Source organism: Astatotilapia calliptera, chromosome 7 (genome assembly GCF_964374335.1).
Source record: "Astatotilapia calliptera chromosome 7, fAstCal68.1, whole genome shotgun sequence".
NCBI classification, from domain to species: Eukaryota; Metazoa; Chordata; class Actinopteri; order Cichliformes; family Cichlidae; genus Astatotilapia; species Astatotilapia calliptera.
This window is the reverse complement of record NC_137428.1, coordinates 32,633,720-32,661,373: the sequence shown is the minus strand read 5'-3', so window position 1 is coordinate 32,661,373 and position 27,654 is coordinate 32,633,720. Positions and strand designations below refer to the sequence as shown.

Sequence of the window (27,654 nt, the reverse complement as noted above, 5' to 3'; positions counted from 1 at the left end):
TGAACTCAAAACACAGCTTTATTTGCTGGGAGAACAAACATACAAACTAGACTAAACTGGGAAACCATAAACTAGGAACTCACAGGGAGACACAGGGAGATCCACACACAGCATGAGGGACGACGTCACGCCGAACAGAGGGAGACGCAGACAGAAATACACAGAGGGTAAACGAGGAAAGTGGGAACACACGGGGAACACAGGTGACACTGATAATCATAACGAGACAGGGCGGGGTGAACTGAACATGACATGTACGGGCGTGAGAGTCACAAAGTAAACAGGAAGTGCACAGAGGTTCAGACAGGAGGAGAGAGAGCACGGGGAAAACACAGACATAACGGGCTGGGGAAACATGAAACAACCACAAAGGGAGACGAGGGCTCATAAATACACAGGGCACACAGGGGGGAGAGAGAGAGCACGGGGAGAACTTGGACATAATGGGCAGGGGAAACATGGAATAAAACATAAGGAGAGACGAGGGCTCACAGATACACAGAGGGGCACACAGGGGGTAAAAGCCATGAAGGGAAAACACTTAGGGAACAGGGCAACTCAGAAAACATGGCCTAAATAAGGAACAAAATACAAACATACAAGAAAACTAAGAACACTGGGCCAACATGGCCCAGGACCATGACAGTTTAAACACACAACAGCACAGTGCTTGAATTTTTATTCTCAAGCTTTTTTCTTTTCAGCACATGTGGTTTTTCTTTAGTGCTGGCTAAAACAGTTTTGGAGTGCCACAAAGATATATCTGTGATATCTATATTGTTGAACTTGTGCTAATTAAAATATTTATTGACATGAGTACACCTGCTCTTCAGTAGTAGTGCTGCCTAAATTGCGTAAAAGCTTTCACTGTCTTTTCACACATCACTAAATTATGTGTAATACTATCAGCATGCATTGTCAAACTGAGACAGACAGCTTCACTTCAGGGTAAAAGTCATGCATTTCAAAGCATGTTGATTACAGTGGTAAAAAGTTATATTTTGAATCTATTGTTGCAAAGTGACAAAGGTCTGGACTGCACAGGTCTGCACAGTGTTGGTGTGACAGATCAGTCTGCCCAGTATAGGGTGCGATGGAGGCAGATGATCTGCTGTGGTGACTCCTAAAGAGACCAGACAAAAGACAAAAGAAAGAATTAAAATTCAGGCAGATAGCTATAACAAACTTCTCAAAGATTGTTATAGGTATAGAAGTAACAACACAAAAGTACGATAACATTAGCTATATGAAAAATTATCTTGGATTAGTTAATTGCTACATCGAAAAAAGAAAAAGATAGAGGCAATAAATATCACGTTTAAATAAAACATTGCCTCTATCCTGTCATATAGATATAGTCTCATCATGCAAATATTAGCTTAAACCACATCTTCTAAGCTGGAATAGTTAAGCACATGTGGTTGTCAGTCTATGTAACACAAACACTATGTGACAAATAGATTGACAAGGCATTGAGCACAGCATGTAAGTAAACTATAGCAACAACAATGCAAGAGTCAATCTCCTCCACGTCAAACAGACTTTGCTTCTTATAATTCAGGTCCAATGAAAACAATTAGGAATATGCAAATTATAGTTTAAAAAATATACATTATTCAAAAGATAAATAGTGACCTATTTTTGTGCAACATTTCCCATTTATTTTGGGCTTTTCTGCTCCTTTGCAGTCTGAGCCCCCACTTTCTTCAACTCTTATATCATGTCACCATAATCAGGTAGCAAACTAAGAGGTTAGCTGCTAATGGAAATAAAACTGTCATACAACTAGGAGAAACACTAAGAGACTCTATATAAAAGATGGGTGTAGCCACTGGCTCTCAAAAGGGAAGCCAATGCTATGTTTGGGGGAAAAGTAAATAAATAAATAAAAGAAAACATTTATCTAAGGAGTTTATGATTCCAAAGAGCTTATCTGTTCCTTTTAAGCCTTAGCCCATGCAACATATCACTCCTTTTCTAAATTATGACCCAATGCAGAATAGAAAAGACATTTAAACAGGTTATGATTCAGGGTGAGAGAAATGCATTGTTGATTATACACCAGACCAATTGATGTCTTTTAAGTTCAGAAGAGAAACGATAGAAAATGAACTGCAGAATGGTTCCATGTCTCGATGAACACCCTTTTCCATTTCTTTAAAATCCAGATTGAATCATTTTTCCCCCATTTTATTGTCATTATTTTTATTTTTTATTATTTCTAGTTTTTCAAATAAAGCAATCAGCAAAGATACATAATAAACAAATGAAAGCTCTATTTTTTCACTTACTGAAAACCTTTTTATAGGGTTGTTCGAGCATGAAAAGGAAAGATGCATTTGTTTTCATTTGGTTCCTGTACTTTCTGAAAAGTTGAATTTCAATGAGTCAATCAAGAGGAAGGCAGCAAAGAAAGTTTTTGTATGTGTTGTTTGTTGACCATCATAAGCCACTCAGCATGTACGTATTGTGATGAAAGATTGTAGTTTCCAAGGTGCACACTGTATGGAGTTCAACAAGTGATTGATTTCCCCTTGCACAAGGGGAATGACAGTTGGAAGATTATCGGTTTGTTTTTCCTCACCCTCTCTCTCCCCAGGTTATTTTCATGTTGTAAATGGAGGTATTGATTCAGGCTCCATTCTGTTTGTCCTCAGCTCAGTTTATCATCTGAGGAGAAAACAGGAATGGGAACTTTCACAAGTTTGACTTCATAGCATGGGTGAATGTGATCAATGGCTTCAGCATGACATCCAGTTTTAATAAGGATACTTGTTACACCTTTGTGATCTGACTGGAAATCTTTTTTTCCCTTTTTTAAATATATGTATTTTCTATTAATTGTATCACAGTCGAAGCCCATTTCCGCCACTAAACCAAAAAAAGATAACTTGAAATTTCGAGTTACTATATACTAGTGGACTTCTATATATTTTTTAAAAGATTAAAACTTTGAGTGTACTATTCAGATAATTATTTATTAAAAGCGAGACATTTTAAATGAGAGTAAGAAAGAAAAGTATGTCTTTGTGCCCCCTTTTCCCTGTTAATGCCCTATCGGCCCCCCTGGCTAAACTTTGCTAGATCCGCCCCTGCACAGTTACCAGCCGTCAGCTACGTAGAAAAAGATCCTCGAGTAGAAAGTAATATTAAATAAATTCTAACAACAGCTTATCAAGGTTAAACGTGCTGCTGTTATTCAGCCCCTGGTTTCCTCTTTCTGGCGTGAAGTGGGCAATAAACAAACAAGAGAGACAGAGTCGCGACAGAAAAGCCGATCAGCTGATCATTGATCAGTTTCATGATTGAAGTAGCAGCAGGAGAGGGAGAGAGAGGCAGTCGCTCCATATATCAGTTGTTAAACTTAACGTGGGAATGCTTTACAAACATTCAGAGATGAACTTAAGCACTTGCTGTACTTCTCTCTGGGATAACTTCCTCTGAAATGAAATGCCAAATTGGTAGGCTACAAATACATACAGCCGCTCTATCCCGTGACGCAGACTGCTCCGACGTGGTACGGTTATGAGCCGAGTTACGCCGTGTCGTAAGTTTTGTGAGGCGCTTTTTTGATATTTAATGGATCGGATTACATTTCTCGCCGATATCCGATCCATTAATTTACGTAACGACGGACCGATACCGATACGTAATATCGGATTGGTCCATCTCTTGTATATACTAGTCAAAGGATGTTTAATATGGAGTTACCAGGCAGGAGGAAAAGCAAAAATGAAACCAAGCAAACAAAAAAATCCACAGAGATGATTTATGGATGTTGTGAATTAGGATATGTAGATGGTTGGTTTGATAGAAAAAGACGCAAGTGACAGGATTAGATGGATGTAAAGCGACCACAGTGGCAAGAAGATGAAGAAATAGGACATGCATTCGTGTGTCTTTTTTCTTAAGGAAAACGCTAAACTAAAATTTTAACTGCAAAGAAAACATTAAAAATCTAAATATTCTGTATCATTTAGAAGCAATATAATGCTATGAAAAAGGGGCAGCATGGTGGATAATTGAAAAGTAATGTCACCTGAAAGCAAAAAAGTCATGGGTTTAAGTCCAGTCTGTAGTCTTTCTGTGTGGAGCTTCCATCTTCTTCCAATGTCTGTGAGGGTTCCCTTGATGCACTGGTTCCATGCAAAAATCGACTAAATCAACTAAAGGTGTGATTTTGGACACACACCCTCAAATTAATTGTGGGGGAGTTTGCCCAATCAGCCTACATGGGCTTTGGGGACTTGAAGAAGTATTCAACCATGTACCTAAAGGGAACCTGTGAGATTTCTGAGGTATCTGGACAATTTCTGCAAGCCATTCAGTCCCTTTAAAGCTGCAGAGAGAGCTTGGTCTGCATTTTTGGCAGTAAGTTGGACTCATTCTTGGTGGGTGTTGAACTTTGCCAGAGCTGTCCTTTGTCACCCATTCTGTTCATAATTTTTATGGACAGAATTTCTAGGCAGAGAGAAGTGGCAGGCGGCTTCCACTTTGGTGGTCAAAGGATCTTGTCTCCGCTTTTTGTAGATGATGTGGTTCTGGTGGCGGTTTTGGCCTCCAATTCACACTGGAGTGGTTAACAGGCAAGTGTGAGTCAGGGGGAAAGAGAATTAACATTTCCAAGTTTGAGGCCATATTTTTCAGCTGAAATAGAGTTTAAAGAATGTGTGGAGGAGGGAGTGGGAGATTGACAGACAAGTTGGTGTGGTGCCTGCAGTGATGTAGAAACTGTATCAATCCATTGGGGTGAAGAGAGAGCTGGGGTAAACGTGAAGCTGTCAATTTACTGGTCTGTATATGTTCCTTCCTTTACCTTTGATCATGAGCTTTGGTTAGTAAGCAAAGAAATTAGAGAGTGTGAAAGCAGTAGAAATGAGCTTCCTCTGAAGGGTGTCTGGACTCTCTTAGATACAGGGTTGATGTGTTTTGGGTATCTGACTAGAGTGCCTCCTGAGCATTGTGTTCTGCGTATGTCCTACCATGTAGAGCATAGGTGTCAAACTCTGGCCTGCGGGCCAAATTTGGCCTGCAGCCTACTTACATTTGGCCCGCGAAGCCATACCATATTATTATTAGAGCTGGCCTACTGGTATTATATAGCTAATATATATATTGTTTAGTATTAAGCTTTGCTTGTTCCATATTCAGTTTTTCAGCAAAACGTTTTTGAGTCCATAAGAAAAGATTCATTTTCATATCTGGAGGAATAAATATATTTCAATAAATATTAACGTTAGCCCGCGACTTTGTTCCAGTTTTGAATTTTGGCCCACTGTGTATTTGAGTTTGACACCCCTGATGTAGAGGCACCAAACAGAGCTAAAACATTCTGGAGAGATTATATTTCTTTGTGGTCTGGGAATGCCTTGGTGTTCCCCTGAATATGCTGGAGGAGATGGCTGAGGAAAGGGGGGATTGGACTTCTCTGCTTAGGCTGGTGGCTCATGAACCAACCCCAGATAAGCAGTAGAAAAAGTTTGGATGGGTGGATGGACGGCCTTCTTCAGGATGTGTAAAAAATGTCCTAAAACAGTGAACAGTACCAGACCTTGTATAAGCCGGGCAGAGTGAGTATCCAGCAAACTGTAATGTCATGCTTCAATAAAGCTGTTTTGGTCAGAGCAGCCAGCAGAGGACAAGAAATGAAATGCAGACATGGGGACATCATTTGTTGGATCAATGATGTATGCAAGATTTTGTGAAGTGCTCCCCTTTGAAATCCATGAAGCGCACAGTGAAAAGTCTAGTATAGTTTATAATTTGATTTTTATTCCAAATCGTATTATGAAAAAGAACAGATGGATATTCTAAAGCAAAAGAGATGGTACCAGCAGAAAGTGGGGCTTAATATTTGCCAAATTTATAGAGCTTTTTATTTATTGATGTTTATATTGAGTGAAATTGGCACAGACATTTATCTCTTTATGTAAGTTTACTCTTAGTCTTTGTATGCAGAAGCGTTTACATAGGCCCAATCTTGAGTTTAAAGTAATCTGGGAGCTCACTTGGGGTTTATTGGATTTACTCAGTTAAACTGAGAACCTGTACAAGTACAAATACAAAACCGTGGAGTACAACAGCTGATCAAGTAATAACACTGGCATTTGGATTAGTAATAGAATCATTACCCTTAGTATAGTAATACTATTATATTTAACTATGTGATAGGTCTTCTGCCTTAACAACACAATATTTATCACTAAAGCTGCAGTGGGATGCAGCTGCTTTCCAAGAGAATAAAAACAACGAGTTCATTAAATTATCTTAGTAAAGACTGTTAAAAGATCAGATTTGTTAAAAAAAAAAAGAACATCCTTGTGTGTAAATGAGAGATGAACAATTTTAATTTACATTCATTACATAAATATGCTAACATCAACAAAATGTATTATGTTATATTATATTATTTCTGCATATATTAATGCATTATATATTTACCTTGTGATATAAAACCTATATCTATTTTCAGCACAGTTCATATTCACAGATGTGACAGATATAGTGACAAAAGTTAAAAATAAAATAAAAAGGAAAAAGGAAATTGGAAATACATATATTATCATTTTTTCATATCTAAAAAAGATGCATGACTTTTATCGTTATTTTTACAACTAATTCAAGTAATATATATATATATATATATATATATATATATATATATATATATATATATATATATATATATATATATATAATGTATCATAATGTATAAATGTTATACCTGTAGAAATGCTATATAGCAGACATAGCTTTCTATTCATACTGAAGTCACATTCACATTTCTGGTTGAATACATAGGATAACAGCTGCATTTAACTGATAAGGCATTTAAGGAACAAACCTGATGGCAGCACTGACACCAAAGACTAGTAAAATAGATTGACTGTATAAATCCCATGTGGCGCTTTCCATATCTTAATAGACCAGAGAGAGGCCAATGATTTACAACACAACAAGCTATGGTGGTCGGTTTGTGTGTGTATGGATGGTGCATGTTTGTGTGTTTGGCAAGCTCAGGACTTTCCTGTGCAGAACGTCAAATTCCTTTTCCCAAGTTAAGAAAAACAGCTCTGGCATGGCACATCTGCTCAGACCCATAGGAGAATCTGGTGATAGGCAAAAAAGAAGCTATCTTCTGCCACTCTCCACCCACTCACATATTTCAAATTTTGAACTGTTGACAAACCACTCACTGTTTTTATCCTCTAATCCACAGATAAAGTGACAGAGAGTCCCACAGTAAGTGGCTAAGTTGTATGGTTTTGTTATGTGAAGGCACTAAATTTATAGATTAAAAAAAATAAAAATCTAATCATTTATTTATAATCACATATTTCTTACATTTTGTACACATCATACATACTTTTTTTTTTAATCTATGATGCCTATTGGTTTAAAACATCTGACAGGATATATATACATGAATACCAAATGACTTGACCAAGATGAAATCGTCTTGAAATGTTCTAGGCACTTTAAACAATAAAAACTACATATACCTTCACCTAGGCTGGTTACCTTGGCCACCAAAAAATCTGTAGAGGGTGTTGCGGATGACTTCCCATTTTTGCTAGACATGTACGCAGTCTCATTGTCTTATATGTCCCACATGCCAGAAAACATGCCTGCTCCCAAGTCAGATCAAGGTCTACTCGAGCCACTTCCTGTTAACTCTGTTCTATTCCACAATGACAGCCACATGAAGAGCAATATTATCGTCAGTATATCTTGGTTGTGTGTGACTGTGCTACACAATTTTCAGAAGCTTTCCTTCACATCTCCCACTGTTGTGCATGTACTGGTACAGCTTTTCTCCAGATGATACCAGATGAAATTCTGATAGTCCGGGGAACCAGTTTTACCTCCAAGTTGATACAACTCCTCCAAAACCAGCTGGGCATCTCAGCAACCATAATATCACCTAACCAACCACAGACTGATCGCCTGGCGGGAAGGTTCTACCAGACCCTCAAGAGCATGTTGCAGAAATAACATATCAAACACATACAAAGATTGGGGTGGCTGTCTTTTCTGCTGTTTGCATACAGAGAAGTTCCTGAGGCATCTTTTGACTTACTCTATGACTGGGTGGGATGCACCCAGTCATAGAGTAAGAAGTTTTGGAAGCTGCAGCGACTAAGGATAATAACGAGACTCTTAGTGAAATAGACGTTCCTGCTGATGACCCAGTAAGGCGCACAAGGGAATATGTGAAGGGTGCCACACATGGCAGCCAAACCACACCCATTCTAGAAACCTCCAATGATAACACAGAGATGAAGCTCCCTCAGCATTCACCGACCATAGACTCTTACCCCAGGATCTTTACGCTAGGATCTGATATACATACTCAACCAAGTCCCAAGTCAGTTGCAGTACCACACATCCAAACACGAACCACACCTACAGTAGCAAATCTAAAGGAACATTTCCCAGGCAAAGCAGAGCAAAGTGATACCTACACCCCTAAACAAGAGCCAACGGTCAATTATGCACAACAGCCTCTGGACAGTGGCTACACCGGCACCGCCTATATTACAACCCCAGACAACTTCAGTCACCCACATGAGATTACATACCAGGAAAGGGGCCCACTGTACACTCCACTAGAAATGGAGCAGAACATGTCAGACCTTGTTAGATTTATGGCTCGATGCGAACTGGTGTCTACAGGGCTCATTCACTTCAACGACTGTCCCGAATGCTATAGAGCCTGGAAAGCATCGTTTATGAATACCATCAGGGGCCTCAACCGCTCACCAAGTGAACAGCTTGACCTCCTTGTGAAATGGCTAGGTAGCTAAACATGCCAGCTGTTCAGCTGAGTCCTTACCTTAACCCAATTTCCCTCGGGATGAATAAAGTATGATCAATCAATCAATCAATACGATCTGTGTATGTGAACCAACCAGCAAACGGACTGAGAGCTATATGGGATAGGCTCAATGACTGCTATGTTGCACCAGAGGTCATCGAGGTGCACCATAGGCAGAGGACATTACAGGGGACTAAATGTCACTTCACTTATTGTAAGTAAATGCTGACATATATATATGTTTCAGCATTTACTTACATATATAAAAAAAAAAAAACCACCCAGCACACCCCTGTGGGCGGTTTATCCTTCAAGCTCGGGTCCTCTACCAGAGGCCTGGGAGCTTGAGGGTCCTGCGCAGTATCTTAGCTGTTCCCAGGACTGCGCTCTTCTGGACAGAGATCTCCGATGTTATTCCCGGGATCTGCTGGAGCCACTCGCCTAGCTTGGGAGTCACCGCACCTAGTGCTCCGATTACCACGGGGACCACCGTTACCTTCACCCTCCACATCCTCTCGAGCTCTTCTCTGAGCCCTTGGTATTTCTCCAGCTTCTCGTGTTCCTTCTTCCTGATATTGCTGTCATTCGGAACCGCTACATCGATCACTACGGCCGTCTTCTTCTGTTTGTCTACCACCACTATGTCCGGTTGGTTAGCCACCACCATTTTGTCCGTCTGTATCTGGAAGTCCCACAGGATCTTAGCTCGGTCATTCTCCACCACCCTTGGGGGCATCTCCCATTTTGACCCCGGGACTTCCAGGTTATACTCGGCACAGATGTTCCTGTACACTATGCCGGCCACTTGGTTATGGCGTTCCATGTATGCCTTGCCTGCTAGCATCTTGCACCCTGCTGTTATGTGCTGGATTGTCTCTGGGGCATCTTTACACAGCCTGCACCTGGGGTCTTGCCTGGTGTGATAGACCCCAGCCTCTATGGATCTTGTACTCAGAGCTTGTTCTTGTGCTGCCATGATTAGTGCCTCTGTGCTGTCTTTCAGTCCAGCTTTGTCCAGCCACTGGTAGGATTTCTGGATATCAGCCACCTCCTCTATCTGCCGGTGGTACATACCGTGCAGGGGCCTGTCCTTCCATGATGGTTCCTCGTCTCCCTCCTCTTTCTTGGGTTTCTGCTGCCTGAGGTATTCACTGAGCACTCGGTCAGTTGGGGCCATCTTCCCAATGTATTCTTGGATGTTCCTTGTCTCATCCTGGACTGTGGTGCTGACACTCACCAGTCCCCGGCCCCCTTCCTTCCGCTTAGCGTACAGCCCCAGGGTGCTGGACTTGGGGTGAAACCCTCCATGCATGGTAAGGAGCTTTCTTGTCTTTATGTCAGTGGCTTCTATCTCCTCCTTTGGCCAGCCTATTACCCCAGCAGGGTACCTGATCACGGGAAGGGCGTACGTGTTGATGGCCCGGATCTTGTTCTTACCATTCAGCTGACTCCTCAGGACTTGCCTGACCCTCTGCAGGTACTTGGTGGTTGCAGCCTTTCTAGCGGCCTCTTCATGGTTCCCATTTGCCTGCGGGATCCCCAGGTACTTGTAACTGTCCTCTATGTCTGCAATGTTGCCTTCTGGTAGTTCAATCCCCTCAGTTCTGACTACCTTCCCTCTCTTTGTTACCATCCGACTACACTTCTCCAGTCCGAACGACATTCCAATGTCATTGCTGTATAGCCTGGTAGTGTGGATCAGTGAATCGATGTCTCGTTCACTCTTGGCATACAGCTTGATGTCATCCATGTACAGGAGGTGGCTGACAACTGCTCCGTTCCGTAGTCGGTATCCGTAGCCAGTCTTGTTAATGATCTCACTGAGGGGGTTCAGGCCTATGCAGAACAGCAGTGGGGACAGAGCATCTCCTTGGTAGATCCCGCACTTGATGGTGACTTATGCTATGGGCTTGGAGTTGGCCTCTAGTGTTGTACGCCACATCCCCATTGAGTTCCTGATGAAGGCTCTTAGGGTCCCATTGATCTTGTACAATTCTAGGCATTCCAGTATCCAGCTGTGGGGCATTGAGTCATAGGCCTTCTTGTAATCAATCCAGGCAGTGCACAGGTTGGTCAGTCTGGTCTTGCAGTCTCGGCTGACTGTTCTGTCTACCAGTAGCTGGTGTTTTGCGCCTCTGGTATTCTTGCCAATTCCTTTCTGTGTCCCACTCATGTATTGACCCATGTGCCTGTTCATCTTAGCCGATATGATGCCTGACAGGAGCTTCCATGTAGTACTGAGGCAGGTTATTGGTCGGTAGTTGGAGGGGACCGGTCCCTTCTTGGGGTCCTTGGGGATCAGGACCGTCCGACCTTCGGTTAGCCATTCCGGGTGTCTCTCGTTAACTAGCAGCTGGTTCATTTGTGCTGCCAGACGCTCGTGGAGTACAGTCAGCTTCTTTAGCCAGGTAGGCGTGAACCATGTCGGGCCCTGGTGCTGTCCAACTCTTCACACTGGAGACCCTTTCTTGGATATCTGCCACTGTAATGGTTACTGGACCCTGTTCAGGGAGGTCGCTGTGGTCTGCCCTCAGATCCACTAGCCACTGAGCATTGCCGTTATGGGTTGCGTCCTTCTCCCATATGCTCTTCCCGTATTGCTCTGTCTCCAGCCTTGGTGGTGCTGTTCTCTTATTATTGTTCCCTTGCCACTGAGAGTACAGTACACCTTTGCTGGTTCTTTATATATATATATATATATACGTATATATATATATATATATATATATATATACACACATATATACATATACATATATATATACATATACATACATATACATACACACATATATACATATACATATATATATACATATACATACATATACATACATATACATATATATATATATATATATATATATATATACATACATATACATACATACATATACATATATATATATATATATATATATATATATATATATATATATATATATATATATATATATATATATATATATATATATATATATATGGAAAAAGTATTTAATATTGTCCAGCTATCGAGCAATAACCTGCAAGAGAATGAGTAAAAATGCTGCTTCGTATCACTCATGTGGGTGTTACCCAGGAGAATCTGTCCTGATTTTCTGAGACCTTTGATCTGGGATTACACAGGGGCTGCTGAGGAGAGAGCAAAGTGATTGGCCTGGGAGTGTTCATGGTGCAGCCTGGGGTGGTCCAGGCCTCTGAAGTCAATTCTGGTGCTGAAACTACTGCAAAGACTGAGAATGATTGAACTGAAGTGTGAAAATATTCACAAAACTGTTATATACACTTGGCATGATTTAATCATATGAAACTATTTTCCAAGTTTCCTTTGTTACTTTATTTTACTGATAGCATTTGATTAAAATCATTACAGCATGAGGTTACCAAAAAAGGATAACGATAAAAATTCATAAACATATATCTTGTTCACCGAAACAAAAAGTTGTGTTTTCCAAAAGGATTGGAGGAAAACACGCATTAAAATGGTAGAACTTATTCTTACACAGCCTCGGGCTTGACAGCTTACTGTAGTATAAAGAAGATGTCACCTCCCCTCAAACCAAAGGCTTTGTATAAAAAATTTCACAATATGTGTGTCACACAACTTGCCACAAGTCTTTTAGACTGAAGGGTGAGATGCCTCCTGGGATCATCTTACAATACTGCACTTGGCAACTTCAATTTTTTTCTATTCACAAAAATCCTACTTGATGCAACCCCCAACCCACACCACCCCAAAAAATAAATAAATAAAGTAGGTGTTTTTTAAAATCTATTTCTTTTCAGTTAAACTCAAAGTTCTTGATGACTTTGTTTTATCTATAAAGTAGAATCTATTCAAATTGATCACATTTCAAAAGTATCTGATAAACTGTCAAATTTCCAGCTGTGAAACAGATGCTTCTAATTTAACCGATTGTTGCGACTTTCATCCGTAGATAAAGCCGCAGCTGGCTGAGTTGGTTGTGTCCCTGTGACGCGCCTCCAATAATCCATAATGAGTCGTACTTGTACTTTGCGCATTTATTTTAAGAACAAAACAAAAACAAACATTTGCGCTTTCAATCAATTTACAACTAGCGCATGGATTAACTGGTGTGCCAAAAAATGACGGTCAACAGAAAAGTTTGTCCACAAACCACTCACCCAACACACCTGCTGCGAACACCGACCTCAGGTAAATAGACTGTGACCACACCCACACACCATCACCTGAGACGCAGGTAAAGCTATACACCTGTGCCACCAAAACAAAAAGGAAAAACATAAACATTGACTTTGGCTCTTACACCGATTGTTTATGAAATGCTGCAACCTACTCTTTATATCCAGTGATTGCTTTGAGTTTATTAGGTACATTGGAGCTGTTGGCTAAAGTTTCCCAACACTAAAACATAGAAAACAAAATGTTCAGACCCACTCACTTAAAACCAACTGGTAACATTCAAAACATGTATTTAAACAGAAACTGAAATATTTCATGAGGTGATTTTGATTATGATGGTAGCATTGTGTCTCAAACAAGGTAAAAATGAGCAATAAGAGGCTGGAAAAACAAATGTATGACCTTATAGTCTGAACAATGTGTCAAGCCGATATCAAGTTTTGGACTCAAAAGCAGAGGAATTACTTTATTTACCATGGGAAACTTGGGCAACAGGTAATCACGAGACATGAGCTTCACAAGGGAAAGATTCACTGAAAGAGAGGAGAACTGGGTTAATCTACTTGTTCTGTATTAGTGAGTATGGAGGATGTTTTGCTGAAGAATAAGAAAGGTTGAATGACTTACTTGTGAAACAGAGATAGCAAGGTGAGTGTCCAGTGGAGCAAGAGTTTGGAACCAAACCCAGTTTTGTCCTTTCCAGACACTTGAGAATGGTGATGAGTAGAAGCGCAGGCAGGTGAGTGTAAGATATTCATCAAAGAACCAGGCGAGAAACCACATAAGTAAACAGGTAAGATGCGGATACTTAGCCTAGGGTTTGGACAACAGGAGACAGAGATTCCAAAGTTAACACAAAGAAAGGCTGAACAACAAGGTTGCAGAATGAGCACTAATTTCCCATAAAAGGGTCATAGACAATCTGGTGGTGAATAAGGGCTCGAGCTGGTCCTTAAATGCTGGCACAAAAATTGGAGGTGATGACACACAGGTGTGTCGTCATCCTCCCTCCGCCCAGCAGGGTGGAACCTGGAATCATGAGCAGGAACACAAAAACATTAGTCACAACCTGACACTCAGCCTGGACTATGACACAATGAAAATATATATTTGACACAAAAAAGGTCAAATAATGCTTAATTTAATCCTGGTGGTAGTGTGAAATACAGGAGATAATCCTCTGATCCAGTAGATTAAGGTCAGGCTTTTAGGTGTTGGCATGTGCCAACACGGTTAAGTGTTTAAAGAGTGACACATTTTTCAAATTCACATAATGCTACATACAGTCAACATATTAACCTTTGTAAGACTTAAATCTATGATCCGTTTGTTTGTCAGAGAATTATATTCTGAACATGTAAATTTTCCACAATGTCAAGCATGTGGAAGCATGGTGCTAACAAGCATGGTGCTGATTTTTTCAGTTTTTATTAACTTATTCATTTATTTTTCAGAGTTTTATTTTATCTTGAAAAAAGGTTCATCACTAAATGTTTACTGTGTTTTGTACTGCAAGTCTTATGTTGGTACATCTAAGGTGGGTTGTTTCAGTTAACCCCTAACTGTGCCATAAACGGGTCACCACTCCTGGGAGGTGATTATTCTCTTGCCTGGTTAATGGTCCTTACTGACAGCACTTAATGAAAATTAATGGCCAGCTTTGGAACACTATGCACAAAAATAGGGCACAAACTATATTTCCTCTGCTTTAAAATCACTATATTCCGAAACTAAACACAGGGCCAATTTAGATAGCTACATTGAAACAGAAAGAAGGGATGTTAAGAGTTTACAGAGTCGCATCAGTGTGTTTGGAGACCATGCCAATAGAATTCAAAATTAAATCAAGCCAACCTGCAGTAACACAACAAATTTTCTTAATGAAAAGAACTCCATGAAGTATTTCTGTCTAATAATAACAAATTTCAAATGTTGGCCAAGCCTCTGATGAACTGCCTTGGCAATATTCTTGCTTCATCATCCACTCATTGGTTGGCCAAGCTGGCTGCAGATAGAGAGCTACATCCTCTAGAAGGGATCATCCTTAGTCCTAGGCCTGTGACAATCCCATTAATGAGAATTAATAGATGTATTGAAATGCTTTGATCCCCACTGTCAGGGTTCCTGGGTCGTTGACCCAGTGATTTCAGTTTGTTCATGTTCAGTTTAGTTCGCCACATTAATGTTCTCACTTCCTGTTTTTTCCCCGTGTCAGCTTGTCTCCCGTGTCATTAGTCAGATTATGTTCAGCCCTGTACTCACCTGTTTCCAATCATTGTCATCATTCAACCTGTGTATTTAAGTTCCTCGGTTTCACCAGTTCTTTGTCATGTCATTGATGTTATGTCGTCGTTCCCGTTAGTGCTCAGTTATTCAGCCAGCCACTCAGTCTTTCAGTCAGCTAGTCAGTTCTGCCGTTCCTGCGTTGTTCATTCACCCACTCCAATAAAGCCTCATCATTTCTGCACCGTGAGTCCTGCGTTTGTGTCATCTCTTCCACGCCTCCACACACAACCTCTGACACCCACAACATGGACTGGATCTGCAGCCTCTCAACTTGACTTGGTCTTAAAAGTATCTGTTACTGGATTTAAGAGTTCTTCTTCTTCTTCTTCTTCTTCTTCTTGTTCTTGTTCTTGTTCTTCTTGTTCTTCTTGTTCTTCTTGTTCTTGTTCTTGTTCTTGTTCTTGTTCTTGTTCTTGTTCTTCTTCTTCTTGTTCTTCTTCTTCTTGTTCTTCTTCTTCTTCTTCTTCTTGTTCTTCTTCTTCTTCTTCTTCTTGTTCTTCTTCTTCTTCTTCTTCTTCTTGATTTTCTAACACTGGAAAATAACTCAAAATGTTAGAAATATTCCAGTGTTAGAAAATCAGCACTGCTCAGTGTTAGCCATTGTTAATCTTCAAAACTGACTAGGTTACTTTTAAACATATAACACTGTCAAAAGTGTTAATTTAACACTCAACAGTGTTGTATTTAACACTCAGAGGTGTGGACCCATATAGACACTGTCCAGTGTTAATTTAACACTGGAGATTTTGCTGTGTACTATAGAAATTTTTTATCTGATCAGCTTCTACATTGTCAAAGGCTGAGGAAGTAGTAAACATGGTTTAGTGCTTAGATCTTCAAAGCACACAATCACAATGACGAAAAATACATTAGTTTCTAAGATGCATTTTTGCCTGAATAGTTGTTGTGTTTCCCTTTTATTAATGATTGATTTTGGTGTTGTGAATTTACAAGCACTGCATAAGTGGATTAGCCAATCACCCAAAAAAAAAGCACATTATTAAGCATCCCCTAAGGTTTTCCTGTTTTGCAAAGTGTGAAGCCTTGGTGAATGTGCAAATATGGTGAAAATGTGGTAACTTGCATTCAATTTAATATTTTACATTCAGCAACACAAAGCCTTTCAAACAAACACAAGTACTTGGGTATGCAGTATGTATGAACATATACTGTACATTATGAAAAGTGTTGTATCCACAAGGTGTTAAGGTATATTATTTGTATGTATGTGTACGTGCTTGTTGCATTCAAGCATATTCACATATACGGCATGTCTCCTGTAGAATTACAGTGTTTTTCTGAGATAGCCGATATTTCTATGTGTCTGTTTTGTTCTTGTGCTATTCCACAGAGGCCGAGCCAAGATATTAACAGTCAATACTTGCACGGAGCATCTAAACCAGTGCAATTTATAAGGCCTTGTTTTGCTGATACAGCCTAGCTGTCAAAATCATCAGTGTGTGCATACAAACACTGGTCCTTCTGGAGGCACGGAAATGCATACAGAGCAGACACCCCACACATCCCAAGAATGAGACGAGGAAAGAATTGAATCTCACTCTCTCTATTGCTCTCTGTCTCCCTTTTTTCTTTTTCTCTGGCTGTTTATCTTTCTCTGCCTCTCCAACCCCTCAATGCTTCATGCCATTCAAAGATTATCTTGTTTTCCTCTTCTTCCTCAGCAGCAAACCCCATCAAGCTGGGATTTGTGTGGTAAGCAGTCATCCATTTTTGCTGTTTTTTATAAATATTGTACAGTATTAAAATAACAGCTGATATTATGTTACATGTTGTATGACAGCATCAAATGTAGAGTAAAATAAAACAAAACAATCAAAAAAAGAACAAATTTATTTTTCAGGAAAATAAGAGCAAACAAATACATTCAATTGCTTGATGGGTGACAGTTTTATACTTGCAAGTTTCTTGCATCAGATGAAATCCATATTTCTGTTAATGTAGAACTTTAGTATGCACCTACTTTACCAGAAATATGTTTCCCTGGATAGCCACCATTCTTGTATTCTCAACTAACCATGTCTCTGTGGATTTCTGTACACATGATAGCTCTGCCACATTTATAGATCATTCATTTCAATTGGCCACAATGGATATGCCAAAACCCTACAGAGACAGATAAAAGAGAGGAGTGAGATTTTAAAGGTATCAAGGACTGATATGTCAAACTGATAAACCCCACAGTGGTTTCTCTGGTGGCCCTATCTAACATACCTGTTTGTATCAAGCTACGCTGTCAATAGCACTCAGTGATTTGATCTCTGCCTCTGGGTCCTGTGATAATTACACTGCTGGAACATCAATGAGGATTTATTGGGCTTCACTCCAGAGTGCACAAAAGAGCTTGCCCTTAATCTTTGTGGGGTAAGAGCCTTCGACTTGTTAGCAACGTGTGAAAAGCCCCATCGTTTCTTTATCCTTGACTAATCATTAGTGGAAATTAGCATGAACAAGGATGGAGTGTGGATGATGTGTTAAGAAAAAAAAAATTTGAGAAGTGCTCCCAAAGTGAATTCTCCAAAACAAATGAGCCATATGTGACCATGAGTGCAAAAGGAAAAGGGGTTCAATTGAGTATCAAGGTAAACATGTAATTATTAGTAAATACATAACAATAGTTAAAATCTAAAAGTTATTATCTCATAGTCTGTGATCTGTGCACATGTTTCTGATTGTGGAATAGACTTTCTTTCTTTACTTTCTTTCAAATATTTGCTAAAAGTAGGACCCAATTCCACCTATACCTATGAACTATTTGTTCACTTAACATTTGCCATGATTCGTGCATTAAGGTAACACACTCTGTGCCTCCATCATCTGGATACGAGCTTGCCAGACTGGAAGTTATCTGAACACTAGAGATGTCACTGTACTGTACCTGAAAGAACTAGGGCATGCTCTGGTCATGCCACACATAAAAAGGAGGGCTGATACTGCTACATTACAAGCCCCAATCTGAGCAGCAATGACCCTCCTGGAAGTGAGGAAAATTCCACCTGCTGACTCTCCAGTGCACAGCTGTAAGATCTACTCCACAGAGGTGTTATCTTTCCTCATGAATCACAGATAGGAAGGTAGCACTTGTTTGCTTGTCCTGTAACATGCCAGCATGCCCTGACAACCACCATGAGGCAAATCGGGTGATATAACTGCCTGTTGTGTCTGATTATCTTTAGTTGTTTTTAATAATTTCTGGTTTCTGTACAGTCATAGTGAGAGCTTGGTTAACACTGCCAACAGTAAGCCAGACTGGGGAGAAGGAACTGGTCCAATGGTTAGTCTCATAATCTCATAATTTATGAACAGAATTTGTAGGTGCAGCCAGAGTGTGGATGGTAGAAGGATTGTGGGGCCATAGAGGTCTGGAACATAGATTAGCATGAACATAGTGGGGCAATTTACAACTAAGTGTGAATCACGTGGAATGAGAATTAGTCCCACTATTGTCTGAGGCCATTGTTATAAGCTAGAAAAGGGTGGCATGCCCACTCCAGGTCAAGGAGGAGTTGCTGCTCCAATTGCAGACGTTTTAGTATATCTGTGTCTTGTTCATGAGTGAGGGGAGAATGAAGTGGTAGAGTGACACTGACCGGACTGGTGTGGCATTTCCAGCAATGTGGACACACTGCCAATTTGCTGTGGTGAAGAGAGAGCTGACCCTGAAGGTGCTGATTAATAGGTTGATCTATGTTCCAGAGCTCATTTATGGTCACAAGGATATGATAGTGACTGAAAATAAAATGGAATTGTGAAAAATATCAGAAATTAACTTTGTCTGAAGGGTGTCTGGGCTTCTTCTTAGAGATGGTGGGATGTCGAGGAGCTCAGCTCCTGTAACACCATAAAACTCTTAGAAGAACTTTGAGTAGGTCCTATGGTGCCACAGCAACTCCACAAATGTGCTTTTTGTTTTGTTTTCACAACATTGCACAGTTTCCTGTGAAATAAAATATTTTTTACAATACTTTTATATACTTTCTAATATTAACTAAATATAAAATGCAAGATTGTAGTGGTAGCTGGGCTCCATGTGACAATGCTTTTTCACTGTAGCCACTCTCTTTAAAGGCACCTTCATAGTCTGCTACCACAGTGATCATTGTCAGATTGTAGGACATCAATTTAAGGCTTGTCAGTAAAGGAACTTTATGTCGCTGCATGTCCTTGCAGTGATGCTGTGATTATATGAACTGGAGAGAAAGAGGAATGAGAACTAAAGCAGAAAATACCAAACACTCCACCAGCTGTATTTTCTTTTTAATTTGTTTTATTTGTGTTTTGTTGTGTGGAAACACATCTTCCATCGAACAGTGCTCATATGGAAGCATATATGACTCTTTTTTTTTTTTTTTTAGGAAAGATATTATTCCTTGGATGTACTGTAATGTGTGAATTTAACGGCTAGATTAATCATATAATTCTGAGATGTTAGGCCATAATGCGAGGGTACAATGCTGTGATGGGCTCCGGGGGGGGACTACTGTACCTTATAGTCTTACTATTGGTTCAATGATTTCCTTTAATGATTTCCTCTCCTCCTCCTCCTGGGACATGCCTTTGTGGCGAGCCATTACACTGGAAAACAACAGTGTATCGCTGAAAGAATAATTCATACAAATATATGTCTGAATAAATAGTCTTGTTGAGATATGGGCTAATTTTGTGAAAAAAAATATTCTGGTTATGTTTCCTTGTTAAACTATGGGCACACTTGCAGTAAATGAAATGTGAATCAAGAAACATGCCAATATTATCTTAGTGGAATTAGTATTTGACATGCCTTAGAACATAACACACCCACACACACAATGAGGCAGTGTTGAAGTCAGACTGTATTATGGACACATTTGCTATACATAACATTTTGATTCTAAAATGGGAAAATGCTCTTTTAAATGTGCAAACAGACATTTGTTGGTCATTACCTTTAAACGTAACACAATATTACTGATGCCTTAAAGCTTGTTTTAAAGGATTTTGCAGGTTTAACGTGAAGATGAGGTTTTGACATCACCTAGGGTATGTATGAATTTAAGTTAATGATTTGTTTAAAGTATGCTAAGCTGTTTTATGCACCTTGTCTTTGTGTGTCTATGGTGTTTATCCCCGTGTTATCCAAATCTAGGTCATAAAAGCCAGTATGCTGTGCCCTTGGCCTAAGCCTATGATCTCAGAGGTCTGAGCAAGGTGACTCCCACAGTGTGTAATTAAACAGCAAACTGCCTCACTAAACATGGTGCTGCCCTACTGAGCACCTCCTCGCTCTGGCATCTGTGCCTGACACCAGACCGGCTTCCTTCGGCCATTTTTCATGGCCTTCCTCAGACTGTCAAAGAACTCAACAAACAAAACAAGGGAGAAGTGCTACTACATGCTGCATCAGCCTGACATGTTACAAGTTAGGAACGCTGGACAACACAGAGAAAAGCTTTCTTTTTCATTTTTGTTGCTTCCAGCCATAGTAACACATTTCAAAATACCTCATTATAATGTGCTTGCCAGACCTCTAAGGTGCCAGTTATTAGATGCCAGCAAAGAGCAGACTTTGAAGACAAGGTATATGTATTCCTTAAGAAAAAAATGAAATTGGAAAGGACATGATGTATTCTTAATTCTTTTAGTTCTTTTGCATTCCATAAAACTCAGCTACCGACTCGTTTCAGATAGCTTTATATTTTTCAAGAAAGAAAGAATTTGTTTAGCCCACAAATTTGAGTGCTACTATGTCTTCAGATCTTGTTGGGTAGACTACTTTGTCTGGCTCTACTTTTCCAAGTAGAGCTACAGTTATTATCATCTGAAAAAAAAAGAGAAGACAAGAAAAAAATCTTTCAGGGACAATTAAATGGTGAATGTTTAAGTAGTGGGAATTTGATTTTTTTTTTCCTGTTTCTATCATCATTGTTAACCATTTCCCTCACTGTATAGACGTAGGAAACAGCATGTGTGAATATTGTGGTAAAGCTTTTTGTTGACGTCCTATAAAGGTAAAAAAGCAGCAAAGCCATTTGGAAAAATCTTACATATTCTGCATTCCCTGATGGTTAAGTAACCTCTGCAGAAATCTTATTTGAAGTCAAGCCAAAAATCAGAGGTTTTCCACGTGTAACATGCTACGAGCACACAGTGCAAATTTGAATACAACAAAAAGGCCACGCTGTGTGAGTTCAAAATCAAATACTCTCTCACTGAGCTACAAGTAATGAAACCTTATATTTGTGTGGGTTTGAAAATGATTCTGTGCATTGGTGTTTAACCACAGTCACCCGTATGAAATAGCCTGAGACCATCTGCGATTTATGATTTGCTCCCAGCCTCTGGCAAGCCAGGCTGAATAATTTACATTGTGCTGAGACCTACGTGCCCAGAATGTCTGATGCCAAAAATAGAAGAATGAGGGGAGAGAGCGGGATAAGGGGACGGAGTCAGACGATCTACCACTACTGTTGGAATGTGGCACAAAGTGGGTGTGTCAAGGGAACGGGTAGCATGGTGAGTAATTGGCCAAACAGGCTGAGTCACATGTAAGCGCTCTTGTGAAGCTTACTAATCTGTGTTCTACTACAGTGTCACCATGACACGATAAACACCATGTGCGGGAAACACTGTCTACTTCATCTTCACCAAAGAGATGCTCGCACTGAGTCTGTAATCCACAAGTCAACAATAAAGTTGGTGGAAAAGATGAAAAGATTTTTTTTCCGTCAACTGTCAAGTACTATTCATTCAGCTCAGATGAAAGTCAAATGGGAAGCATCAGACAATAAAAATGACTCTACAGTGCACAAGTCCTAGAATAACAAATGTAGATGAAAGAGAGGCATGAAAAAAAGTGTTTTGGACTATTCAGGAAATCCATAGAGGTATTTGTGTGTGTACATGTTTTGGAAAAAAAAAAGCCAGTTTTTCCCCAATGTGTCTCCTGGCTGTAACCTTCAATGGCTTTGCTCTCTGTCACAGGTGAATGCACTTTAAAAAAGGTGCAGTCCTCAAAACCTGCAAGATGAGGAGAAACCAAAAAAACATAATGATCTTTTTCTGTTACAGTTATCCACAGAGTTCAAAAGGTCAAAAGTAAAAAAAGATTCATTAACATTGATGGAATTACAGAAAATAATGAGATACAATATAATAATGGCTTAATGATATGGCCTCTACAGAAACAGGAGCACTATTTATCACTAGCATAAAATGTGTCCTTGAGGATGCTTTTCTTGTGTCTTTGAACACAAAAGTAAGCAGGCAAACAGTGATCCTATTCTGCGATAATCTTCAACTTGTGCCAATCAGCCAGCCTAATCACACTGGGGATTTAATGAAAGTGGAGGACCACAGGCAGCACAAAGTTAAACTGAAGCAGATAAGAAACTCCAGTGGCCTGTAATTGGACCTCATTGATCCGCTGGGTTTATTGATCCTTATCATCTCACATTATGTAAATTTTTCCTCCTCTCAGAGCATTAAAAGACACCCTTGTGTCTTTGCTTTTGACCCCACATAGTTGTAAAAAGGTTGTCGGTATAGAGGAAATCATGGCTACAAAATTCACAACATATGGTGTACTTGCAAAAGTAAACTTGGGTAATTTGTGTACATTTATCTTCTCTGCACAATTGAATTTATATTGAATTTTGTATTTATTTTTCTTATCTTTCTAATTCTTTCTTTTCTCATATTTTCTTTTATTACTGGAGACTCTCTTTGCCTACCCATGTTCTACCCATGTGAGCTTATGTCCACAGAGACCCCATGGGCAGTTGACAGATGGCAAGGCATTGCCATACACAGATGCCCACCTCTTATCTCTCACATCTTTGCCAAGACAAAACACATGAAGTAGGCATGGAATCAAACATTTGAGGGAACAAAATCTGGAGAGAAACACTGAAACAGTGCAAAGCTGTAGTGTGTCTAATCAGCAAAATGTCATACCGTCATTGTTGTCACGTCTGGTACAGCACCGTGCAATTATTTTTTGTGTGTGAAAGTACTGTTAAGGTAAATTGATTTAAAAGTGTAAATAATCTGAATTTTTTAAATCAATAAACATGTGAATGCTTATGCAGACACATCCTTTTCAGTTATGATCAGGTATGCTTTACATTTTTGGACTAGTCAGAGTTCATCCTTTGCAATTTAAAAGTCTTAGAAGAACATGGAACACAACAGCAGCCGGCATAGTTTTTTTTTTCTTTTTACTTGCGAAGCTATATTTGCATTTTTGAAAAATGTGAATGTGAACATTTACTAAAAACTGATATTAATGACCTAATTTTACAAAGAAAAATGCAGAAGCTAATAACCAAAAAGTCATTATGATTTCAACAGTCATAATTGAAAATGAAATCACATTTTTCGTAACAAGTTACTTACACAGCCCAAAAATATTAATAGTAATAGAACAAAAAAATGTAATGTTCATTTTCATGTTCACTGGTAATGAATGTTCATTTTGTACAGATATTAAAGGCAAATGAATTTGTATTTATATAGCACTTTTCTACTCTTACTGAGCACTCAAAACACTTTTACACTACAAGTCGCATTCACCTATTCACACTCACCTTCATAAAGCACTTTTTTCTGTGCAGTTTAAGCATTTTTTTTCTATCACACACGCACACACACACACACAATGGCTGCATTAAGGGCAATTTGAGGCTCAATATCTTGCCTGGGGACTCTTTATCATGTGGACATGGGATCAAACCACCAGCATCCCAATTAGTAGCACCATATGAATGCCTATATGTGGTGGATAAAATGTACATGCATTTCAAAAAGACAGAGCCATGAATTGGAAAATGGTTGGCCAGGATATATAGAGGATTTTGTATATAGTCAGTAGGCTGGAACATGCTCCACCATTGATGCAGTCTAATAACCATAAGAAGATAAGAACATTAGCACAACATGCAAACGCTATCTATCCTTGTGCAGGCAATACAAATAGAAGCCTTTTATCCTGCTTGTTTACATGCTTCAAACACTTTACATACGTCTGGTATCATGTATGTTCAAGCCCAAACATGTCAGCTCCAACCTGAACTGCAGTGTGTGAAACACAGCACTCCAGATTGGAAGCCAGCTTGGGGTAAAGGTTAATGGAGGCAACCTGCAAAACAGAGATTTTCAACATCTGCTGTGGCAACCTTGGCAATGTAACATTCTTTGTACTAAAAACATTTTTTTTAATATGGGGCTACAATAAAAACTTTTATTTTCAAAAGGCTCAGTGTTCACCATATAAGCTGTCCCTGGATATTTGTTTGAGGATTCACATTCATAGGTGAACCTGAGAAACTCAGTGTCAGGTTGAAAATTGCCTTGAGGCAGGCTAAGACGATTCTGCCAGGCTTAAGATCAGAGGAAATGGAAAAAGAAAAGAACACTAGAGAACAAGTCCCAGTCTAATGTGAACATGGGAAGGACAGGACGGCGCTGTCTCTCACCCTGGAGAGAGCCTGAAAATATCTTCTGTTGTCAGAATCACTTACAAAGAACACAGTGCACAAGTTAGGGCCACACATTTTACCCGTACAGGTAGGTCACCAAACCATCCACAGTCATTTAATCCATCTTATATTCAAATCCCTGCAAAATAGCTTTCTTTTAAATATTTAGTATTGAATTATTGTAGAATTATATAAGTACCATGTCAGTCAAACCAAGTATATACAGATAAGCATGTACACATATTTCTGTATTATTTTGTTTTCCAACAGATTAACTTATAGGCTTACAGACAGCTTTCAGGCAATAAAGATTACCTCTGCATCTGGCATTCATTCATTTACAAGACAAGTCATTTCCTGTGTCAAATATCACTAGAATGTGTACAGTATACAATCGCATTAAACTGAATATTTCACACCAGAACACTGAGATCCTGCTGTATTTTTATAATGTTATGTGGATAATGCTAATCTCAAAAGAGGGTGATAAATGCATTTCTTTAGAATGTGAAGGATAATAGTGAGGGAGCTCAAAAAGCAGTGCTATTGAAATCACCTTGACACTTAACAACCTGAAAAATTGTTCAGTGTGAATGTTGCTGGGCAACAAACATAGTTAGAGCCATGGTTGAATGTTTTGGTAAATTTTATCTTTAAAGCTACATTTTGGTCTATACAATTTCCCATGGCAGTGAACAGTTACACTTGGCTGTATATTGTCAAAACAAATAAAAAGTATTTTACATGAAAACAAAGCATAAGATATAGTTTCTGTCCAAGCAGCTAATTCATGTTTCTTCTTCTGTTTTTGCATCTTTTTTACTTGTCAAATACTATATATCCAATAGGCACATAAATAAACAAGTGATTCATTGGCAGAGTAAAAAGGTAAACTTAAACTTAACAGTTATAGTTCTTTAGAAGAGAAATCACAGCTGTAGCCTATGGGCTGGCACAGCCTGTATCTCCATAACTTCACAGGGTATTAATTGTTTCAGCACCGTCAGCAGAATGGCCTCTGCTTGTTGAACTGAATCCAGAAGTAAAGTCATCAGCCAAATTGCATGGGCGCAGATACAGCGGCCGAACCACAGTGCAAGATGCTTAATTTTAAGATGGTAATGGAGGTTGTCTGGAAATGTTAAGCGATATCCTGAAAACAGGTGTAGAGCATAGCAATAAATCTGAATTTGGCGCAATAAATCTCAATTTCACTAATTAATTCCAGCCATGATAGTTGGAATAAACTGGTAAAAGTAAGATTTGACTATTTCTTTCCAAATCTTTATGACAGTGCCCTTTTGTCTAAACACAATTAAATCTGCATGACGTCTTCATCTCTGTATATTGTATTCTGTATATATGTTACTTGTTTATTGTGTTTTGCTTACCTTTTTTAGCACTGATGTGGGACAGTACTACAATTTCTTTGTACAACACATGACTGTGCAATGTCAATAAAGAGTTAAACTTAATTTTGTCTTGCATTACAAATTGGAAAAGTGGATCCTTTTCAAATATGTAACTGACACATGAAACACTGTGGGTAGGGATCATGACATATTTCAAATTCACAGAAAAGGGTTACAGCAAAGAAACAGGAACAGAGGTGCCACTGGAATTTACAGTTTGTCACAGACACTCTTAACACATCACCACTGACTTCTAAAAGCAGTGTTGTGTTTTAGAACAAATAAAGATGGTCTGAATTAAAGTTCAAAACATACACTCTAAAGACAAAAGTAGAAAGCCATGCAGTCTAACATTTGTAAACATTCTAAAGAGCTTGCAGTGTTCCAGTCAGTTTGCAAAATTCCTCCTAGAGGTTCAACCATTAACTGGTATTAGTTGTATTATTTCTGGTAAGTGGTATTATTGTAGTGAAAATATTAGTATTTAGTATTTAGCAACTTGGTCACAAATGCTAAATGTTTTCTATGGTCAAGCAATTCCTGTAGGCTGTAGGTGCAATGTATAGGTGGCCAAGAACGTTTGTCAAAATCTTGATATTAAAAATGTATGGTATTTTTAAAAATGTAAAATCTCCCCAAAAATATGTTAGTGCGCCATGGGTTAATATGTGGAAATTTATATGAAAACATGTTATTCATTCAAGTAAAAATGAATCTATAATGCAGTGTGCAAAAGAAAATTAGGGTCAGAATACTTACTAAAGCAGTTGATGTCAGTATAAGAATGGAGCTATGTCTGAAGAAAGGGCAACCATAAATTAGTAACCCAGAGCAGATGCAATGGACATTAAAAATTCAGCTGGTCATTTCTTTCTTAAACACACAAAGGCTTTAAAAGGCCACCGGGGTCATGCAGAGGGAGAAGATGTGAGTTAAATACCACTGCATTTTCAATGCAAATTATTGAAAATGCAGTGGTATTTAAGAATTCTGGTATTTTGGGGTGACACGTTTTCTGTAACATATTAAGCAAAAATAAAACAATAATAATATTAATAATTTTGCATGTAAACTGAGATAAAGGAGTTTAGTCCTGAAAGTTCTGGAAAGGGGTCAGTCAGCCACAAAATAACAATTTTTAAATTCAGCACCATGGACAGCATCATTCAGCAGTTTGCATAGATCCTCTGTATGGGAATGTATTAGAGCTGCCTTTGCAACGTGCCCATTCTCTCATAGTTATGCACATATGTATAGGATACTTGTGTTTCTTAGCTTCGTATCACAAACTTAATAAGCACCCTAGAAATAATCTCAAGCATAATTCAAACAACTAAAGCAAAGTGCTAACCAACAACCATTTCTGAATAGTCCAAAACTCACATACATGAAACACGAATACTAAAGTTCATTCCATTTAGTTATTATCTAGCAGTGCAAACTATAGTGTAAACTGGCTTTCATAAGTAATAATAGTAAAAAAAAAATCATACCACCAAA

At 39.1% G+C, this 27,654-nt stretch overlaps 1 long non-coding RNA gene across 2 annotated transcripts; it reads right to left on the bottom strand.

Annotated features, from left to right (window-relative positions):
• On the bottom strand, positions 1–15,630 carry LOC145430071 (uncharacterized). Of its 2 annotated transcripts, XR_013910474.1 has the most exons (4): positions 13,611–15,630; positions 13,458–13,516; positions 12,965–13,055; positions 1–1,123 (listed from the first exon to the last, which is right to left on the bottom strand). It is a non-coding gene; the product is annotated as an uncharacterized LOC145430071 (long non-coding RNA). The 2 variants fall into 2 exon arrangements; XR_013910475.1 differs by lacking the exon at positions 12,965–13,055.
• Between the last annotated feature and the right edge of the window lie 12,024 nt (positions 15,631–27,654).